Raw genomic sequence first — 23,518 nt, forward strand, 5'->3', positions numbered from 1 at the left:
GTAATAATATTCCCAGCGAGCCCACGCCTACAGAAATACACCCAGCGAGGAGGCTTTCCAGGAGCCCCCTCTAAGTTATAACAAGCTGCCTATCTCCCGCTGCCAGGATGCAGAGAAAAAATGAAAACCAGTTTCCAAATACATTATAAACTTGGTGACCTGCTTCACCTCCCTTGGTTTAGTGACGAGCTTGGCTGGCTTTTGGGCACGAAGAAAGAAACATAAGGCCAGGATTAAGTCTCCTGGCTTTTGAAGGCATCAAGAGTCAAAAATGCTTTCTCTCTGTTACTCAGTCAGCTTTGATGGATTTATTTTCTTTGCCCTACTTCATGGCAGTTACTGGGGCCAATTACTGCAAAGACGATCGCCACGGAGTTGTTTGTTGTTTTGTTTTTGTTTTTTGCGGTACGCGGGCCTCCCACCGCCGAGGCCTCTCCCGTTGCGGAGCACAGGCTCCAGACGCGCAGGCCCAGCGGCCACGGCCCACGGGCCCAGCCGCTCCGCGGCATGCGGGATCTTCCCGGACCGGGGCACGAACTCGTGTCCCCTGCATCGGCAGGCGGACTCTCAACCACTGCGCCACCAGGGAAGGCCGCCACGGAGTTTTTTATGTGGACACTAGGTGGCGCTGTCTCTCCAACCGTTTCTGATCTTTCCAAAGTGCAAAGACTGGTTTCATTAAACTCCTCCTTAGACCTTTCTAACTTGCAATAAGAGTGAGGAATTCAATGGTCAGAAAGGCACTTACTTTCTCCAATCTGTGGGTCTCTGAGCCCCGAGACAGCGGTAGAATCCTTTATACACTTCACACTCTCACAATTTTCTCTCTGTTGCAAGTGAAGCAATTCGAAAGAAGCACCGTATTCAGATATTCATAGTCAGCAACCGGCAGTCTTATTCATTTTAGACTTGTGCATTTTGACTCATTTTACAAGGCTTTTCTTACTGCAAATTACAATGTCTTTCCAATTTATTTTTTTTAATTCTGTAACAGTATTCTCCACTTGAGGACATTTCTAGTTCTGTTTAAAGACCAGGATCTCTTACACAGACTGGAGTCTAACATCCTGGCCAGGAGACTGTGAGTCTTGCAGCTCTACACTCATTTTCCTCTGGAATTTATGGAGCTAGCAGCAATTCGGCGGCGCGTTGTTGGGGGGGGGGGGGGGGGGGGAGGGTGTCCCACTATGAAGAGAAGTGCCTCAGCAAAGTTAGGCCCCTTTGCTAAAGTCATACAGAGTCAAAGACTGGGCCCTAGGCCTCCTGATTCCCGGTGCAATGCTTTCTTTATGACACTCCACTGTCTCCTTAAGTCCAAATATCTACATACGCTTGGATTGATAATACATGTTACGTGTTGTTTGCAAATTGTTGCTGGGATATCTGTAATTCTAAATAAAGATCCGGTGGCTTCTAAGCAGCATGTGTACGTTTAAGAGAAAAGCAATATTCTAACTTCTGGCAAAACATCAAGTATCAAGAATATCACTTACCAGAGCTGACTGTATAAGAATGCCGCTGGGGGACCAGCGAGCTGCCTCGTACCAAACATCTGCCACGGACCCTCCCAGGGCCGGGGAGAGCTGGGTGGCAGAGTCCCAGACTTTTCTCTGAAGGGCTCCCAATCCCTTCTCTCTCTGTGTCTCTCTCTCTGACTCTCTGTCTCTCTGGAGAGTCTTGCCTCCTGGAGTTATCAGAGCATGGGCTTATACTACCAGCCTCTGACCACCGTATCTTTACACTATGAGAGGAGAAATCCAAATATTCTTAAATTTAAAATCTGTGTTTTCCCTGGTGTTTACAGATCTTGTAAATCTAGTCAATTTTAGATTGGTTTGTATTTTTCATGGTCTCTAGTCTCAGTTACTAAAGGATTAACATGCTTCTCAAGGAAAGAGCCCACTCTGGCCTCTAATATTACTCTCCCCAGTTTCATGTAGAAACTGGAAGGCTGCACAGTCTTCTCTATAATAAGCTACCTGGTTCCACCAATGTGGGTTTTTCTGCCTCATGAGACACAGACTGCTCAGTCCCAATTACAGGTAAAATCTCTACTATTTCAGGAGGTTTTTTTCTCCCTTTATTTTCATTAATGCAGTATAAAAGTTTTTATTATTAATACCACTAGATACCAATTTTAAATCAATTAAAATTGAAATTTGAGGATTGCTAGGAGGGGAGAGATTAAGGAAGTAAGTTACACATTTTCCAGGGATATGAAATAAAACGAACGTGATTCACTCACTTATTCATTTATTCACAGAATATGTACGGAACACTTATTATGCATGGAGCATTTATAATACTATGCTTACTATACATCAAGAACTGATCTGGCCTTGGAGGGAGACAATGGTGAATCAGACCCACTCAGTCTATAAATATTCTGTAAATAAGTGAATGTATGGCATTTATATCATTTCAATTCAATTTTAATTTATATCATGATATATACTCTGGCTACAAAATTCTCCTCTACCCTGGGTTCAAATGCTTTCTACCTGACCCAAGTTCTTTTATGATAAATACATATAACATAATCCTCCACTGATTACCAGCATGTTATCCTGGTAGCAGACCTGCCTTTGAGGCCCCAGTCCCCAAAGTTATGAAATCAAGGACAGGGTCATTATATGAAAAGGGAATCAGGCTGGGCTAGGCCAGGACCGAGGCAAACTGGGGAGCAGATCTCCCATATCTTCCGAAGGGGCTGCAGCCGATGGCTGCCTTGGGGGAACGAGGCTGCACTGTGAGATCTTCAAATTAGGAAATCTGCGTTGTTACATGAAACCTCTGATTTTTAATATGTGACAAGAGATACTGTTAGAGCACTTTTTGGACCAAATAAAACATGTTTGTGGGCTGATTCAGGCTGTCAATCTGAGACCTCTGATCTACAGTTTCAGATTATGTGAACCTTCTAAAGAGAATAATAGACCTCAGATAGTTCAGAAATACCTGGATGAAGATGGCTTTCTTCAGACTTAGACGTTTGTCATCCCTAAATGGAAACATCTGAAAATTAAATATCCTGTTGACACGTTCTCTGAACATCACCAAAACTTCTAAAGAGCTTGTGCAGAAGTCTGAACTAGAAAGGGGTGTAAGCTATTACAGGGAAAGATTACCTATGTTGTAGTCTCTCTGCTTGTTTTTTTATTGAGATGAAAAACCAGTGGTTTTGAACCTCTGAAAAAGGCTTCTTAAGATGTAGAAGAGAAAGGGATTTTTATTATCTTAGCAGAATCTAATACAATGCCTCAAGTAAATCAATACATTTATTATCAAAACAAAGCTTCAAAGGAATTTTTGGGTTAGTACTCTCCAACTTCTCTCTCTTACAAAAGCAAAGCAAATGTTGGTTGGTGCTTCAGATCATATTTTCAGTCAAAAAACATTTATGGAGCTCCCAGAATAACCTGGCATCCCGAGATGCAGAGTTTATCACTCTCTGAAGGCTCTTCAGCACAGAGTCTGCCTTTCAATAAACCATGCTGAACACATATTTATTGAATGCTACTCTCTAACAAATCTGTTTTGAAAACAGATTTGATCTTCTAGTAATGGCCACATGAAGGGATCAGGCAATTCCCTTTCATAGAAACAAGCATAAAAGTGGACAAAATGGTCTTTAAAAATTGTTTCAGCATGTAGACACCTACCAAAGGCAAAAAATAAATTAAGAAACATTTATTCCGAAACACAAAAAATGATAAAACTTTGGGTAAGAATGGTGAGAGTCTGTGCCCTTTGCCTGGGGCTGCTCCTATACTTCCCTCCTCCAGCTCAGTTTGCAAGAATTACAGCCATACCAACTCAGGCTAGCTGCAATAAAAAAGCAACTTTGCTGTTAAAGAAGACTGATTTGCCTTGGGGCAGGGGTGGAGGAAGGAGGCAGGCAAACACCCGTGACATTCACAGCTAGAAACGGCAGATTTAGTTTGGGATAGACTATAAAAACCTGCAGCTTTTTTTAGACCAATGTTGTATTTCCCAGTTTAAGATGAGCAGCCAGGCAGCCAGAAATCTGGTAGGGAGACACTGGAATTTAGAGCATCATAAAAGGACTAAGATAAGCTCTCCTCCTCAACATTCCTGGCTGACAGGGAAACCACATGTGTGGAGGAGATCCCAAGGATCCTCGAGAAAAGTAAAAACCAAAGACGAGAACTGGTTGCAACTCTGAATGTTCTCCTCAACCACACACAACTCAACTGGCACTTCGAGGGTGGAAGTCTAATGGGTTCAAAGTGTCTGAACAAAACTTGAGCCCTAATCATTGGTTGAACAGAAGCTATACAGAAGGAGAAATGATCCCCCCACCCCCCCCAACCAGTGAACCAGGCTAAAAAATAAAAATAGGAAAAACAAATTGGCAGAGACATCAGCAGTTACACACTATAAGAAAGACAAACTCCACAGTGTAAGTCTAGACAAGTTATTAATCATTTAATCAATCAATCAATTAATTAATCAATCTATGTAACAACACTCTGGAAAATAAACCTAAATCTAGAGTTACTACAGTATATTAAACAAAATGTCCAATATTCAGCTAAAATTACTAGACATGTAAAGAAACAAGAAAGTGCAACCTACAGTCGGGGTGGGAAAAAGTCATTAGAAACCAACTCTGAGTGAACCTACATGTTGGATTTAGCAGATAAGACTTCAAATAGCTATTATGAATGTGTTCAAAGAATTAAAGAAATTGTATATTTAAAAAGTTAAAGAAAAATATGCTAACAATTAGTTGACTAATAAGGAGTTTTTACAGAGAAACAAAAGTTATATAAAAAAACCAAATGAAAATTCTAGAAGAGTATAATTGAAATAAAAAATCCACTAGATAGGATCAACAGCAGACTTGAAATGACAATAGAAAAAAGAGGAAACTTAAAGATACATCAATAGAAATTACTGAATCTGAAGAACAAAGAAGGAAAAAATTGAAAGAAAATTAACAGGTCCTCAGAGACCTTCCAGATAATGTCACCCATTCCAATATGTGTGTAATGGGAGTGCCAATAAAAAAGGAGAGAGTGGAAAAGGATAAAAAATTCAAAGAAACTGAAATTTCCCAAAACTTGATGAAAAAGCATTCACTTACAGATCCAAGAATTTCAATAGGCATCGCATAAAATAAGCACATAGAGAACTATGTATGGATACGTCATTGTCAAACTGCTGAAAGCCAAAAATAAAGAGAAGATTTTCAAAGTGGCAAAAGAAAATGATTCACCAGGTAAAAAGCAATAACGATACAATTAATAGCTGCTGATCCTCAGAAACAATGGAAGCTAGAACACAGTGGAAAAACAAACCCAAGGTGATGAAAGAAGAATGTGTCAAAAAGGAATTCTATATTCAATAAAACTATTCTTCAAAAATAAGGTGAGATAAAGACACTTTCAGATAAACAAAAACTGACAAAATTCTTTGATAACAGACGTGCTACAATAAATGCTAATGTTTCAGTCCTTCAAGCTGAAGGGAAATGACACCAGATGGTAACTGGGATCCATGGGAAGGAATGAAGATCATTAGAAAGAGTAAATATTTGGGTACATATAAAAGATTGAAGATTGTATATATTTTTCTTCCCTTTCCTTCTTGTAATTTCTTTATAAAACATAAGTTTGTTTAAGACAATAATACTGTAATTATTCTTACAATGTAATTATACCTATATTATCAAATAGGTTTGTAACATATACAGCAATAGAAGGGATGAGGACCTTGTACTAGTGCAAGGCTGCTATATTTTATTCAAATTCAATTAGTATTAGCTAGAGATGGTGATGAAGATTCCTCTAAAGACAAAAGTTACTAAAATGGACTCAAGATAGAAAACATCTCAACAAACATAGTTTAATCATTTCATAAGACAGCACATATTAATAATAAAAATTCACACACAATTAGGAATAAAGGGGAATTTTATCAACTTGATGCTAAAAATCTACAAAAAACTTACAACTAATACCATATTTAATAGTAAAAGACGGAAGGCTACCCCCCCTAAGAACAGGAGCAGGACAAGGATGCTTACTTGTACCACTTCTATTCAAAACTGTAGAATAAGGCAAGAAAAATAAATAAAAGGCATACAAATTGCAAAGGAAGAAACAGAACTGTCCTTATACAATCTTATATGTAGAAAATACTAAGGAAGAGTCAGAAAAGCTACTAGAATTGGTAAGCAAGTTTAGTAATGTCACAGGTTATAAGATCAATATATAAAAATCAATCCAGAGCATTATTATACACTAGTACCAATTGATTAAAAAATAAATTGAGAACATAAGTTCATTCATGTAAACAACAACAATAACTAAATGCTTAGGAATAAACTTAACAAATGAAATGCAAGACTTAAATTAAGGAATACCTAAATAAATGGAGAGATATACCACATCCATGTATTGAAAGATTCAACGTATTAAGATGGCACTTCTCCGGGGCTTCCCTGGTGGCGCAGTGGTTGAGAATCTGCCTGCTAATTCAGGGGACACGGGTTCGAGCCCTGGTCTGGGAGGATCCCACATGCCGCGGAGCAACTGGGCCCGTGAGTCACAACTACTGAACCTGCACGTCTGGAGCCTGTGCTCGGCAACAAGAGAGGCCGCGATAGTGAGAGGCCCGCGCACCGTGATGAAGAGTGGCCCCCGCTTGCCACAACTAGAGAAAGCCCTCGCACAGAAACAAAGACCCAACACAGCCAAAATAAATAAACTAATTAATAAACTCCTACCTCCAATATCAAAAAAAAAAAGATGGCACTTCTCCCCAGTGCCATTTAGATTCAATACAATTCCTATTAAAATCCCAGTAAGCATTTTTATAGAAACTGACAAATTAAAATAAAATTTATATGGAAATAAGAAAGGACCTAAAATATCCAAAACAAATTTGAAAAACAAATGAAGAGCAAATTTGTTAGGATTTACACTAACTGATTTCAAAACTTACTGTAAAGCTACAGTAATCAATACAATGTGGTACAGGGATAAGCCCAGACACACAGATAAATGAAAGAGAACAAAGAATTCAGAAATAAATCAAAACATATACGGTCAATTGATTTTCAATGGAAGCGCTAAGGAAATTTGATGGAGGAAGAATAGTATTTTCTAAAGTTATATTGGATATTCATATATTTTATTGATACTGAATCAATATCAATTGGACATATCAATAACCAATAGATCAACTGGATATATATTTAAAAAACTCAGCCTGACTCCTATCTCTCACCAAACACAAAATTAACTCAAAATTTTACCCCTAAATATAAGACTGAGCTAAAACTATAAAATCTTTTGGAGAAAATTATTGTTTGACTTAGATTAAGCAAATTTTTAAAAATATGATACCAACAGACCATTTAGAAAAGGAAAAATTGATCACTGGACTTCAAATATGAAAAGTTTCCTCTTCAAAACACCATTAAAAAATTAATCTCCACAGACTGGGAGAGAATATTTGCAAAGCATGTATCTCATAAACAACTTCTATTCAGAATATATAAATTACACTTGCAACTCCATAGTAAGAGAAAAAATTTAAATCACAAAAGATTTGAAAATATACTTCTCCAAAGTTATATAGAAATGGCAAATAAGCACATTAAAAATAATGCTCAAAATCCTGTCATTGAGAAAATGCAAATTAAAAACACAATGAGATACCTCTATAAAATCACTATAAAATGGCTAAAATCAGACAGACTGACACCACTAAGTGTTGACAAGGAAGTGGAGAAACTGGAAACTGCATACATTATTGGTGGGAATATAAAATGGGGCAGTCTCTTTGAAAAGCAGTTTAGCAGCTTATTAAAAAGTTAAAGATACACTTACTATATGACTCAGCAATTACACCCCAAGGTATTCACCAAAGAGAAATGAAAATGTGTCCGCACAAAGATTTCTTATACTAGCGTTATTCATAATAGCCAGAAACTAGAAACCATCCAAACTGCTGTCAACTGGTAAATGGATTTACAAAATATGGTTATCCACACAACCCTTCAGCAATTAAAAGGAACAAACTATTGATAACATGCTACATGGATAGTCCTTAAAAACACTGTGGTAATTAAAAGAAGTCAGACAGGAAAAAAAACTATATATTACATAATTGGATTTATATATAATGTCTAGGAAAGGCAAAACTATAGTAATACAAAGATCAATGGTTGCATGGGACTGGTGTGTGGAAGCATATATTGACTGTAAACATACAGAAGGGAACTTTTGGGGTGATGGAAATGTTTTAAAACTGGATTGGGGTGATGCCTGCACAGCTGTACAAATTCACTTAAACTCATGTAACAATACACTTAAAATGGATAATACACGTCAAGGACTGAAGTTTTTTCATTTAAATGGTATGCACATCTTCAGCTTTCTTTAGATATTTCCAAACTGTTCTCCAAAATGGTTGTACATTCCCACCTACAGTGTACAAGATTTCCTGATGGTCTTTATCCAACACCTGATATTGTCGAACTTACTCTTACATGATAAGGGTAAATTCATAAATATTTTGGTTTTCTCTGTCCTATTTTGTGTAAGATGAAGATATTGTGCACATTCTATTATTTTGTATTTAAATTTTTCATAATTAGAACTATTATTGGAGTGTGGTTGCTTTATACTGTTGTGTTAGCCACCACTGCACAACAAAGTGAATCAGCCATACACATACAGATATCCCCTCCCTTTTGGACTTCCCTCCCATTTAGGTTACAAGAGAGAACTACTCCTGATCACAAGTTTCTCTCTTGTTTTTACATAGACAACACCTACAGGTAGGCACTAGTGGAAATGCAGACTGTTTGTATGTATTCTAGGATGTGGCTAAAAGCTATATGTGTATATGCCTTGTAGAATCTACATCATTATTTTTGCTCTTTCTGAGGATGATCAAACTGGTCATGATGTGGTGATATCGTCAAGACTAAATCTGTCAAACTAGAAGATGCTAACATGCAGCTATTTTAATAATTCATTCATAGGTTGTCATCTCTGTTCCACTGTCTGCAGGCTAAAGCCAAACTATTTCAAGCCATGTCAGTCTATTCTAGTGTGGAAAAATGGTAGGGGGAGGGGGAGCAACAATTTCATAGCATAACCCCTTGCAAACTATTCTAGCAAAAGTCAACAATTTTTCCATATTTAAGCAAAACTCACATTGCACTTCAATCCCCTTTTCTCTTTAATGACCGTTAAAAAAAAATGGAAAATACATTCTCTCCAGGTAATTGAAAGTACTCAACTGCCAGGGAGGGATTTTTTTAGCTGCTTTTAGTTGCCAACCCAGTGATGATGATGATAATGATGATGGCGATGAAGAATGTTTACCTAGGAACCAAAGAATACAACACATAATCCAGAATGTGTGTGTGTGTGTGTGTGCGCGCACGTGTGTGTGTGTGCATGCGCACGTGTGTACAGATGCACGCACACAGAATGGGATTGCTCTTTCTATTTGGAAACTACAACGCCCCTTCTTGCACAGATACCTTTTGGATAAAGCTAAAACTCAGATAAGGGCTGGTCATCCTCCCTGCAGTGTATTCAAAGGGAAGTGACCCTGTGCGGGGTGGCCATAAACTGAAGAACAATAGTCTCATTCAATACCCTAAGCTATTGGACAATGTCAGCACAGAGTTACTGGAGATGTGACTCATCAACTCTTTTTTGCAACCTCTACTCTTCTAAAACTCCATCTCCTTTGGTTTTCAAGTTATGCCATCCAAGATCTAGGAAAAGAGTAACCAGATTTTAAAGAATGTTAAATGGCAGGGATATCAGTAACTTAATTCCCAAATGGTATCATACAAACAGAAACCCACTGCACTGGAAACCACTGGACTCTAAACTCCTAGAAGTCAGTAAGCCTGCCTTCACCCCTGCGCTCCCATAGCGTAGCACTGGGCCCAGGGTGGTATGCATAGCGAGCAGTCAATAAATATATTTGAAAAGGATGAATGCTGCTTACAGGGACTGTTGCTACTTACAGGCTGGGCATGGGTCTGGATTCCTGTCCCTCCCTGAGCTACGCAGGGCTTTTTGCTATAAATGAGCTGCCTTCCCCTGCTTGCTGTGAGCCAGGTTTTTGTCCATCTGCTGCCATTGTTTCCCAGCTATGTTGTATTGCACACGGTTATTCTTTAGTGGGTCATTACAGCATCTGTCTGCCCACCTTGTGCATGCCCCGTCTCAGTTCACCAGACAGCAGCTGCTGGAGCATCCTGCCCCTCTCCATCATCTGCACAGGTCCAGTGCAGTCAAGCCTGCTTGCAGAAATCATCATTTCATTACTTGGGGGTGGCTACACTCCAGGACTGGTTACTAGGATCCTTGCCTGCCACTTAATATCCCTATAGGTAATTTTTCTAAACCAGATGTGTTGCCCACAAGAAATTTCAGTTTCATGGATGTGTACAAGGATACAAACAACCATCATCACATAGATCTTTATTAGGAGTAATTTTTTTTTAGTAGAAAGTGACTCTGGAAGCCACATTAGTAATAAGAGAAGAAAAGTCTCATTTTATAAAGGCTGAACTTCCAGAAACCCTAATCCTCATCCAGAATTAACCTTAAAAGAGGAGAGAAAACACTGCCACAAAGCCCATGCGCTTTATTTGTCCCCCTTAAAGAGAAGCTTCCTGATGGTTCATGGCCATTAAGATGAAACTCGGTTACATGCAGTATACAGCTTACAATACGATAAGCCAGAAGTTTGTATATTAAGTTGACTGCTTGGAACTCAGGCTTCTGTTCCCTTTTGGCAACTTTACTTGTCATAAAATTGAAAGCAGTAAAATTCAGGTTGTACCCAAACTGATACAGTGCATCCAAAAACTGAGTTTCCATGTCTTTTGCTATGACATAAAACTGATAGCCTTTATTACAGTGATTTCCCTAACATTTTTGTTTACTTTTCTATAAACTTTATGATAAAAAAAAATAAATTTCTAAGCCAATCATAAAGGTATGTTTAACATACAGCGGGTCCAAATTATATTAGTGTCATAAGAACCTCTACAACAGGAAGAACACTGTTACTTGGTGAAATTCATTCTAAGTCCGATATCAAGGAGGCGAGAACAGCCCTCCTCATGGCCCGTATTCCCTCCTGCACTCATTGCAGAGTTTCACTGGCAGCAAGAAGAGAGAATAAAGCAATAAGGTTGGGCAGGCTCCATGGTAGAGATAAGGATAAGCAGGTCCTAACAGGTAGAATAACCTCGTCTCCCGAGAGCCGCTTAGACGAGGCCTTATGCCAAGCCAGTGTATGGGGCGGGGGGCGGGGGGGGGGGTATCTGTCAAGGGTCAGCAAAGCAAACCCTGGCTAACGTGGTATGGGAGACTTTAATCAGGGATGCACTACTGCGACTGGGAAAAGAGTCCAGCAGGAACTGAACTCAACTCAACTCAACTGACCTGCACAGAAGTGACTGGGTGTTTTTAAGAGAGCATGAGGGAGGAGGGAGAGGGGGGAGCAGGGCAGCCGCACAGTCTGGAAAATGAAAATTACAAAAAGCAGGAAGCGGGGTTTGGTCCGAACTCATCCGGGTTTGCTAACTGGTGCTTATCAAAGTCAGGCTCCTACCCTCCCACAGAGGCTGGGAGACAGGGGCCGTATCTTCAGATGTTGGCTGAACAAACAGTAAATTCTTTGGGCAGCCTTGAGTTTTCTCAGGCAGATACTTTCATGGAGGCTGGTGTCAGCCTAGGGATCAGCCTTAAGCTGTGAGAAACTATGTTTGTGTTTGTTCAAGTCTCTATAGGTGAAGGCCCAGCCTAGTAGGGAAGAGGGTTCAGAGGAGCCTGGCTAGGGTTTCGTCAAGGAGAAAAATCTTTGTCGTATCTCAACAATCCCCACAATACCCCACGAGGGAGGTTTTATTATTTCCATTTTGTAGATGAAGACCCAAGACCAAGAGGTAATGTGCCCAAGATCAAGTAAGCCCTCAGTGGCAGAGGTGGGGTTGGAGAGTAGATAATTTAATCTCTGCTTGGTGGTGAGCACTGCCTTCCAAGAACGGGAAAGCCCTGGGTATGAGATCACAGGCATCAGGATTAAAGGTCAATGAAAATGACCCAGAGATCTGACTCAAGGTAAATGAAAAATGCAGAGCAACCCATTTCTTTCCTTGTAAAGTTTAACTAGTTAAATAAACCCGAGCTAGTGTGAATAAGTAGAAGGGAATGAGAGGTTGCATGTGAGCTGGAGTTCAAAGCCTTCTTTGACCTGTTTGAATAAGGTGACAATAAATTAGCCTCCAAAATCAAACACAGGAAGAAAACAGGCTTTCCCACGATGCCGCTTTAAGCAGTTTCAAAGAATATTCTTTTCAATTCTGCATTTGGTTTCTTCAAAAATATTATGACAACTGGCATCACACTTAGGAACCGAGACACTTCCCCCTTTCTTCACTGCTTTCCAAAATTTACATGTGTTTTCTCTGCGGCTGCCACCATCCTCAAGAGCCATTTCTGCCAAGCCCAGTCCCTTTTCATTTCTGTACATAATGTCCTATCCCTCAGTTTGAACACAGTCATTTCAGTCCAAGAGAAAAAAATGGGCTACATAAATAAATCTTTATTACTGTCACAGTGTTGTTAAAAGAATTTCCTAGTTTGAGCTGCTCTGCGTTTGAGTCGCCACCTTTCCAGGGCAGAGAGGCTCCTGCTAGGCATCTTAAATTAGGGAAGACAGTTTTATTGTCAAGGCAGGTCAATCAAATTATAATTGGCTCTAATTTGCACTCCCACCAGCTGTTAAATTCTTCACCTGCAGCACTCAAAATGGTGTGAAATTCTTGCCAGCTTTGTGAAAGCTTCAAAGAGAATCACTCTTGATCTGATTCCTAAAACCGAAGTGCTTGTTACTTTTCATCAGAAGCGAGCAAAATGCACCATTGGCTCTGACCATGGGAAGCAGGGCCTGGTCTGAAGTGGGCTAAGCCTGACAAGGATGGACAAACACATCTTCCATGCACCATCATCCTTGACAAGCCGCTATTTCTATCGCAGAGCAGCCCCGGGGCGGGGAGGGAGGACAGCTTTCTTTTGTTATGGCCATAATACCCTTGAGTTGTATTCTTCTATTTCATTGTGAGTTGAACTGGCAACTCTTAGGAAAGTCATAAATTTCACACTAAGAATAGAAGAGCAGACAAGGACAGAATTTTAGGGTAGGGCGTATCCATGCTGGTTCTGTAGTGAGGATCCATTATGCTTTCAGATATCCAGCATTATAGACTGTCTCGTACTGCCTCAGACAGTTTGGTGCTCTGGTTAAGTAAAACACCTACAGGAAACTCCTTGCTACCAGTGCCCACAAACACACATGCACACAAAACACAAACGTGTGCAGACGTGCACGGGTGCACGCACGCACGCACACGCACACGCAAGCACACAGCTTCAGGAAAGAGTGAAAAGCAACAACCAGTTAGCACATGATGATGAAGCAGCATCTTGCTCTTACTTCCGGGCCACAGCTTCCTACTCCCTTACAATTTTGCTGAAGGCAGTTTTGTACAAAATAGTAGACACTGTGTTGTCAGCAAGAGTCCGGTATGGCCAGATGTGGAAACAGCACCAAAACCAAATAATCAACATAAGCTTAATTTTGGATGAATTTTGGCAGTGTCGGTTTGGCTGCAGCTTAAGGAAACTCTTTAATTTAAACAACTGAATGGGAGTTTTCCTAATCTTGCTAATTTGCCACGTGGACAGTCCTCAACCATCTCAAAATGAGGGTCTTTGGGAATGACTGTTGAGGAGTAAATGTTATGAAGTAATGAAGGTTCTTTGAAGAAATATTTTTGGATTTAGAATGTATTTAAGAAAACACAGGATGAGGGTTTTTTTGTTTGTTTGTTTTGCGGTACGCGGGCCTCTCACTGTTGTGGCCTCTCCCGTTGCGGAGCACAGGCTTTGGACGCGCAGGCCCAGCGGCCATGGCTCACGGGACCAGCCGCTCCGCGGCATGTGGGATCTTCCCAGACCAGGGCACGAACCCGTGTTCCCTGCATGGGCAGGCGGACTCTCAACCACTGCGCCACCAGGGAAGCCCAGGATGAGTTTTTTAAAAAACAAAAGGAAATATTGCATTGGAAATAATTTAAGAGAGAGAATAGTTTCTAGCTCTCAGGAAGTGAAATGGGAATGCAAGTTTATATGAGGATAGTCATTACAATAGTATTTAACAGAGCAAGAACTAGAAACAATCTTTCTAAACACAAAGAATTAGTTAAATCATCTGAAGCACTCCCATAGAACACAATATCATGCAGCATTTAAATGTTTTATGAAGAATTTATATATGAGAAAATATATGTTAAATACAAAATAGGATAGAGACTATTCACAGTACAATCTCACTTAAGTAACTATATATGTATTATACACACACAGTGCAAACTTAGAAAAATATTAAAGTGATTATTTCCAAGTGGTGGGTTTACAATTTTTATTTTTTCTTTATGTTTTTCTCTACTTTCCAAATTTTACAAAGTGAGTTTTTGAAATCTTTATAAACAAAAATAAAATAAAATAACTAAATAATGGCAACCAGTATGAGTTTGGGATGCAATGCTCAGATGCAAAAAATGTCACATATTTTTATTTCTCTAAATCAAATCAAATCTCTGAGGCCCAGTGGCTCAGGGCAGGCTAGATGCCCATCATTCCTGGAGCTCTCTTGTCCCTCAATGGAATCAGGAGTTGAAGTGGGTACAGAAAATTGAGGAAGGAACCAGACCTTCAGTGCTCAGTCTCCCATCTTTACCATCATCCTTTCAGCATCTAGACATGGCTGTGCAGCAGGTGCTGGCACTCTGGTGGGGCCCTGGAGAGGCCTTCCCTTGGTTCCCACCATCACCACACTACTCAGGGCCTCATCATTTAAAGGCTATAGTCCCTCCCACCCCATGGAAGGACATAGCTCATGAGCAGAGCACAGTTCTCCACAAATTGTGGACCCCACCAAAAAAACACACCTCTTACTTAATCTCCAAGAATCTGCGCCACTCCAGTGACCAAACTCTTTCATCCACCCAAAGGCTGGCCATCATTTACCCCCAATCATGGACCTTCCAAACAAGTTATGCATTAGTCAGTGTGGACCCCAAAAGCAATACCAATATCTATATTTAGTGCCGCTAGTGTAGTCCTATCATGCAGGATTCCCCCAATACATAAATCTATATTATAGGTCTTTCCAGGCATTACCTTATTTTATCCTCCTGACAAGTCTGTGAGATAGCACTATAATTATTCCCATTTTCCAGATGGGAAAATCTGAGGCTTGGAGAAATTAAGTAACTCCCTAAAGTCACACAACTTTAATATATAACGTCTCTTTGTGGCCCTGACACAAAAGCCCTTAACAACTCCCTGAGGTTGGGAGCTCAAAACTCGGAACAAAAATTGACTTGCTTCTTGGGACGGAGGCAGGAGATACACTAGTAATTCCATCAGGCTTCCTCTAGCTCCAAAAGCGAAGGTATAAATTAATATCTCAACACATTAGACTGTCATCTAGGTTTAAGACCAAAAACACGAAGGAGAGGAAGAAAGAAAAGAACAGAAAGCCATAACCTCCTGGGTGATAGTATCTGTTTCACTTGGAGAAAGTGAACGTGAGACTAAGCGTCCACCAGCCAGGAAGAAGCCTGCAGAGACTGTGGGGAGAAGAATCTTTGGGAAATTTGGAAAAGATTCTGCTTCTCTAGGGATGCAGGGCCTAGAACGTTCATGCAGGCCTATAAGAGTTTGACACTTGCCTGTGTGCAGAACACACTCAAATTCACATGGGTTGGCGAGGCCTAGTGCCTAGGAGGAACTGTTAAATGTATTCAGCTTGCTCTAAGCTGAAGAAGGAGGTAGTTCATTGTCCTGGAACAAGGCCTCCTCGACTGGATGTTATCTAGAAGCTTTTCCTGAAAAGGGAAATCAGCCACGGCAGCAGCTCATCAACCGGGGTGAGTGGAAGCTGAAATTTTACAAACTGTTTGTGGCAGCCCTCAAATCCTGTGTCCCTCCCTGCTCGGTGAAGTACTAGGTGACAGAATAAATTATGGGTGTATCTATCCTCCTGACAGGTTCAATCCCAAGTCAAAGAAAATTGGAAAGATAAGAGGCATGCGTGACAGAGCAGTGCCGTGGCTTGGGGTCCCAGCTCTGCAGCCTGACTTTGTGGTCTCACAGTTTAAATTCTCTGACCTCAGTCTCCTGATCTGTAAAACAGGGGTAATTGTAACACATCTCTCATGGAAACACGGTGAGCAAAAAAGGGGGGATGGTGCATACAAAACACACACACAGTGATTTATACATAGAAAAGTTCCATAAATGTTAACTATCGTTATTTGTAATTACAGGCTGGTTGGTGCTCCTGGCTTTGTTATTGGATCTGAGCTAGTTTTGGAGAGGACACACACACAAACACACCAGTGACCAAGCACAGCATCCTTCAGTGACCTCCAATTGTCTTAAGGAAGCGTATGCATCAATGCCACTGGCCCAGCCCAGCTCGGGGCCTTACCCCTCCACAATCCACCACTCCCTGCCACTCATGACATGTGCTTCTCTAACCATATTGAACTTTTTTTTTAAGATAAAAAAGTTATCTTTCTTTTAAGACAAGTTCTGGGGATGTAATGTACAGCATGGTGACTATAGTTAACAAGACTATCTTGTATATTTGAAACTTGCTAAAGTTCTCACCACATGAAAAAAGTTTATAATTATGTGAGGTGATGGATGTTAATTGAACTTATTGTGGTAATAATTTTGTAATATATACGTATATCAACTCTTGTTGCACACCTTCTATGCAACATTATAGGTCAACTGTCTCAATAAAACTGGAAAAAAAATTTTTTAATTAAAAAAAAAATGTTTTTTTTTTCATTTCCTGATATGTCATTCTCTCCTTCACCAGCAAGACCTCAGAGCTATCTATCCTCTCTCTGTAACTCTCTGTGCTCTCCTCCCTGCTGGGCTAGCTTTTCCTCATCCAACCTTCAGGTCCCAACACTGATGCTTTTGCTCTGACGAGCCTTCCCCCTACACACACAGTATACGTGCTGCCCCCCAGGACAGAGCCCAGCCTTGACCACGCTCTATTACAACTACTTGAGCCTCTGTATTGTAAGGTTTTGGGGGCCACCATGTGGTCCACCTGGGTCACCATCTGTCACCAAGGTTCAGCACAGGGCGAGCACATGATAGAGAGGTGGTCATTAGGTATTTCTTTAGTGAACAAGTAAACATGCTCTAAAAATCTGGTGTCAGGCTATTACGAAACCTCCCTCCTCTACTGACTCCAGTTCATATCCTCCTCTCCAGCCAGGCCTGCAGAAGAGAGAGCACCTCCAGAATTGTGGTGTGTATACCCCAAATTGCAGCCCATGTTCCCAAGACTCCCTTTACCACTAGCCAAGAGAGGCACGCCCTACATCCCTCTGCCCAAATGTATCTGCATCAGTTTGCTAGGGCCACCATAACTGAGCACCCCAGATCAGGTGGCTCCAGCCACAGAAATTTGTGTCTCAACATGTGAGCAGATTGGTTTCTTCTGAGGGTCTCTCTCCTTGGCTTACAGATGGCCATCCTCTCCCTGTTTCTGCACATGGTCTTTCCTCTATGTCTGTCAGTGTCCGAATATCTTCTTATAAGGACACCAATCTGATTAGGGCCCACCCTCATGACTTCATTTGACTTAATTCCCTCTTTAAAGATCCCATCTTCAAGTACAGTCATATTCTAAGGTATGCAGTCGGGGAGTGGAGGGTGTAGAAACCCAACATATGAATTTGGGGGAAAACAATTTAACCCATAACAGTACTGAATGTCAAAGTCTGGTTTCCCTTTTGATATACATACACTGAGGCATCAACATGCCACTAAGAATGGGCTACTTCTCTCTGCCTTCACAAATAGGCACTTGGACATCAGTGCTTCATGTAGGAAAAGTCAACCCTGTTCACTAAACACAACCTGTTTGTTCAGAACTTCTCCGTACCGTGGGGGCCACATGGAGAGTGGAACACCTGAGTCCTGGACCAAGCACCTTGCAACCCAAGGCAAGAGATTAGGTAAACACAGCACACACGCAGGAACCCACGGTCATAGCAATCTACCCAAGCTTGCTCAGAAAGGCAACCCAGAGCCCTAGGGATGTAATGGGTCGTAGTCTGCTGTGGCCTCATTATAGCTGTATGACCTTGTGCAAGTTGCTCGGTCTTTCTGTGCCTCCATTTTCTCACCTGTAAAATGGCATTAATAGGTACCACAGAGGACTGTTATGAGGATTAAATCAAATAATACATACAAGGCAATTAGAACAGTGCCTGGCTCATCGTAATCATCAGCAAATGTTAGCGTGTGTCTTGTTGTCGCTGTGCTATCAAGGCTGCCCAAGCTGGATGGTGGAGGCCAAACTGCCTCCACACCTGGGCTGAATATCAAGGACTCACGAGCCTCTAACTCCAGGTCAATTCTATAAACAGAGAAAAGACCAGTGTCCGAGCAAGTCTTCAAATTAGTTTGCTGGGAAGAAGCTACCACTTACTTAAGACAGTGTTGATGACAGAGAGAAAACAGATCAAACTAAGGAAGGTAGGGTTGTCAGCAGTAGTAAATACTGCTTTTGGAAAACTGGACTTGAGGCCACAAGTGATTTGGCAGACACCAGCCTGGGAAGCTCTGTCTCCTCTGCCCAAGATCCTGGTCTGTGCCCTGTGCATTCTCACTCATGCTTCCACAGGCAGGTATCAGGGAAATAATATGGACCTGGAAATTATAACCTTCTGGGTCTTTAGGCAAATTACTGAACTTTTCCAAATCTCAGTTTTTTCCCTGCACAAGGAGGAAATTATGCCAACAATACAGATAGTGCCTATTAAGTGTCTGGTGCAGAACACGTCCTGATGGTTCGTTCTTTTTCCCCTTCGCCTGTAAGTACCATTAGCAGAGACTGTTATGAAGTATTTCTGTCTCCTACACACATAGTCCTGAGTACCATGTACCATGCCAGGTATTTCCCTACGGGCAGCACAATTATCAGATTCCATGGAATATATTGAAACTCTAGGGTTCCAAAGGAAGTCTGCAAGAATTCCACTTTTTGGATCATTGTTATTTCAAACACTTTGTCAAACATCCAGGAAATCATGAAGTCTATCAGTATCTCTCCATCAGTGTGGTAAACAATCAGATGAAGCTTGCCTCTGAAGTAATGGATGACTGCTGATCAATACACTAATAAAAAACACCAAGGCAACAAAATTTTTAAGGGGACTATATCAGTAAGACTCTGTATGTGTATTACATAAGGCTTTGAGGAAAAAGGAAACGAAAGAGGTAGAAAAAAATAACTACATACTTATGATGTTTTATAATACGCAAAAAATTTTCACATACACTATTTAATTAATTCTTATAACAACTCAGTGGAATATTTAAATTACCTCATGATGAGAACTATTAGTAGATGAAGTATTATTAAGTCAAAATGCACAGGCATCTTTAAGAGTGGTTCTCAAGCCAGGTTCATGGATTCTGGAGTCCAAGTGATATACACTTTGCTGTCCCTGGCTTGCCTCTAAGAGTTTTACTTTTTGTGTTTGCATTTTGATGATTATCAAAAAATTAACCCAGGTAAATTCTAGATTATGTGAATAAACAACTCATCATCTAGTACAATCAGGAGACTTCAGAATCTCATTGGCATTGAGTAATGACATTCTTGAGCTAATGTGAAAAGAACTGATGTGCCCTTGGTAAGCATACGATGTGCTCCATGCCACAAGAAGACCAACAGACATGCAAATAACATTTGTTCAGGAGTGTCACTAGAGAAGAGGGAACTGAGTTGTCACACAGCACCCGGTAGTAAATGCTTGCCAGAGATATACAAATATCTAAGCTGTAGCACTCAGCACCACAGTTATTTCACAATGGGGATTTCCTTCCAGAAAAAGAAAATCACCAACCACATGAATGTCACAATGATATTCTGAATTTCATTTTTGGATGGATTTTTTGAGGGGTATATAATGTGAAATATTCTATTTGTTTTATGTTTCTGTAAGGGTTTTAAGTGTAAAAAAATGCCAATTTTAATTGTGTGTATTTTAAAATTATTTTAGTATATACTTATTCCATATTTATTATATAACTTTTATATTATAAATTACTTTATTGTAATACCACTTAGGTAAAAACTGGGGATCAACAAGTCTGAAAACATTGCTTTTTGAGATAGAAATGTTTCTCAGACTTGTCTATAATTTTTTTTAATTCTTCTTAAAATAATCCTTTGCCCACAAACCATCAGCAGGTGATTTTTCTTTCTAGTGCTGACGGAGGGAAATCAGTAAACGGAGAGTTAAAAGAGAAAGCATTGAATCTGTAGCAAAGTGCCTGTGACATTCTGAAAAAGCTGAATATATGATCGGCCTGTAAGTTAAATAACCCCAACTGAAATCCAATATCTAGGCAGCAAAAATGGAAGAACGGAAAAATGCTGCCCAGGGGACTGGCTCTGAATCTGGCACTCTTCATGATTTCCTCCGTGACTCTGAATAAGTTCTCATTATTGCCCTGCCCCTGGTTTTGTCATATTGGATGAGGGGGGAGTGTTGTTTCTTTTCTGTTTGTTTGTTTTTTGCCAGTTACCAAATGGGAGCCAAGAATATTGCTTTGCAAAGTGCTTTGTGAAGCACAGATACCCAGTACTGTCAAGCATGAAAATCTTCAAAATTCACAATTTAAGGGTCTTTGAAAATTATTTGTGTAGCATGCCTTGCCATTTTCTTCCTTTTTAGTTTATCTCTGATCACTTTACTGCACTTGCTTGAAACAGGTGGAACAGAATAAACGCTACTCTAGTTAGGAGTGGGTTAGTTTTCCAATTAAAAGTATTACCATTTAAGGACACCGAATGATGTCTTCTCCTTTTGCCCCAAGATGAGATGTAGGATGGAAGGGCATGGCAGTTTCTATCAGTTTGAGAGAAATTTTCAAAAAGAAGACATGTGATGGGAAAAAAAGAAATGAATCTGAGTGACTTTCATAAGCTGAGAACTTTAAAAGATTTTATTTTGGTTTAATAAAAATTGTGCACACTATTACAATTACTCTGTGGGCTGGGTCCCCTTTGCTCTTTGTTTAGAAACAAATAAAAATAGCTGAATTATTAATGTGAAGTAAATTGGTTACTAAGCATTTAGAGTCACTTTTTAATTCACACACGCATCTGTATTAACATCTTCATGGTGCTTTACTACAGATTATACCATAGTTGTAATGGCACTTAAGGAACCATTTAAAGGATAATGTTTCTAGCAGAGGCATATTTGAAAGTGGATGGTGTTGTTAGATACAAGAATAAAATTATAAAATCCACCTGTGAGGTTAGGGGGCACAGTCCCCAAGAATGCCCTCACTTCTGAAACCAACTGCAGGGTAGAGGGGAGGGAGGGAGGGAGGGAGGGATTTATTGATTGATTGATTGATTGATTGACTGATTGTACGCGGGCCTCTCACTGTTGTGGCCTCTCCCGTTGCAGAGCATAGGGTCCGGACACGCAGGCTCAGCGGCCATGGCTCACGGGTCCAGCCGCTCCGCAGCATGTGGGATCCTCCCCAACCGGGGCACGAACCCGCGTTCCCAGCATTGGCAGGCGGACTCTCAACCACTGCGCCACCGGGGAAGCCCAGGGTACAGGGGTTTCTAAGACCACACTCGGGCTCAGTAATTCACTAGAAGAATGTACTGAAGGCCATAATGACTGTGGTTATGCTTTATTGCAGTGAAAGAATAAAGGATACTGATTAAATTAGCCAAAGGAAGAGACACACGAGGCAGAGCTCAGGAGGTTTCTAAACATGAAGTTTTCAGTTGTCCTGTCACCACGGAGTCAGGGACAGTTTTAACTTCCCTGGCAATGATTTGAGACAACATGCACAGGATGTTGCCAGCCAGGGAAGCTCACCCAAGCCTTGGCGTCCAGAGTTTTTACTGTGGAGACCTGGTTGACTGCACACAGGGCTGACCTTCAGATCCTCCAGAGGTAGAGCAGATATCATGTAGCTCAAAGTCCCCATCATAAATCACATTGTTAGACTGTTTTTGCGCAAAGCCCCCAGGTAAACAGACACTCTTCCTAGAGAGCACCTCCCAGGAGACAAGGGCAAAGTCCAGACCTCCCCCTGTTAAATACACAGGCCACCCCCTGGCATTTGGCCAAGGCTCTCTTAAGCCAAATGATCATATTTGAGCGTCTACATTTAGGAAAGCATTTATATGACAGACACCATAACAGAATCAGTATGAATATGCCTAACATTTGGAGGAACCAGTGTTGGGCAGATTTAAAGAAATTAATCCATCCTATAAAGTCATTACATACATTTTCATATATCTGTACTAAATTTATTACTTGTTTCCTCCCTTGATCTACTGCTATTTGTACATCATGATAAACTTGTACAAAACTATTTAGCATAGCAATTATCTGATGGTTAGCTAAAGCCAGTTCTTCAGAGCAGTCATTTTCCATTTATATCCTGAAGAGGCTTTAACTACATCTCTCAATATGTTTGATTATCAATATCAGTATAATCATAAGACTGACTTACATAAGGTAATCAAATTTTACCAACAACGCCAATGTTACATCATATTAGAGTATGGTCATGGTACAATTCTGTTTCATTATATAACAAAAGCGGTTAGAATTACAGAGGTATTTGCTATGCCTTCCAACATAATCTATCCTTGCCCATATTATTACCATGAACAGGTGTCATTACATTGGCCATGATTTGGTTATTTACAGGGTCCAAGTTAGTTGGGGTCAAAGCCATTTACCCTGTCTCAGTTCACAGGCTTGTACTAAGACTAGTTTCCATTGTGTACTACTATACAGCAGGGCCCACCTCCCTCCCACAGGCAGGACGTGGGTGGTATTCAGAATAGTTCCTATTTCTGCTAACTGTATTACAGGATATGTCTTTTAATCTATCCTAGGGGTGAGGGCAGATATAGTGTATCAGTGTACATTACAAATGCTGCCAGAGAACTCCACAGGTTTGGAGGGCCATAAGATTCCATTGCTGTGCCCTTGAGCCCCAGCTGCTGGAATGGAGGGCCATTGCCCCATGGCTACTGCCCCTTCATCTGTCTTAAAATAGTCAAGAGGTCCTATTGGGTAAGGGTACAAGCCTTTTACAAACAGTGTATCCTAGCATTATCAGCACTATTTGTTGAGTCTGCCTGACCCACTTCACTAAAGCTTTATCATCTTTCCAGGTTCACTCCCATCCCTTTCCTGCCTCCTGGAAGAGAATCCCTCTAATTTGCTCGTTCTAGTTAAAATTACTTTTCCTCCGAATGCCACTCCTCATAAAAAGTGAATTCAGCTTGTCCCAAGATGACTAGACCAGAACTTTCTCCCCTAAAGTCCTTTTCTGTCCTG

Source organism: Leucopleurus acutus, assembly GCF_964270905.1.
Source record: "Leucopleurus acutus genome assembly, chromosome: 13".
Classification (NCBI taxonomy): Eukaryota; Metazoa; Chordata; class Mammalia; order Artiodactyla; family Delphinidae; genus Leucopleurus; species Leucopleurus acutus.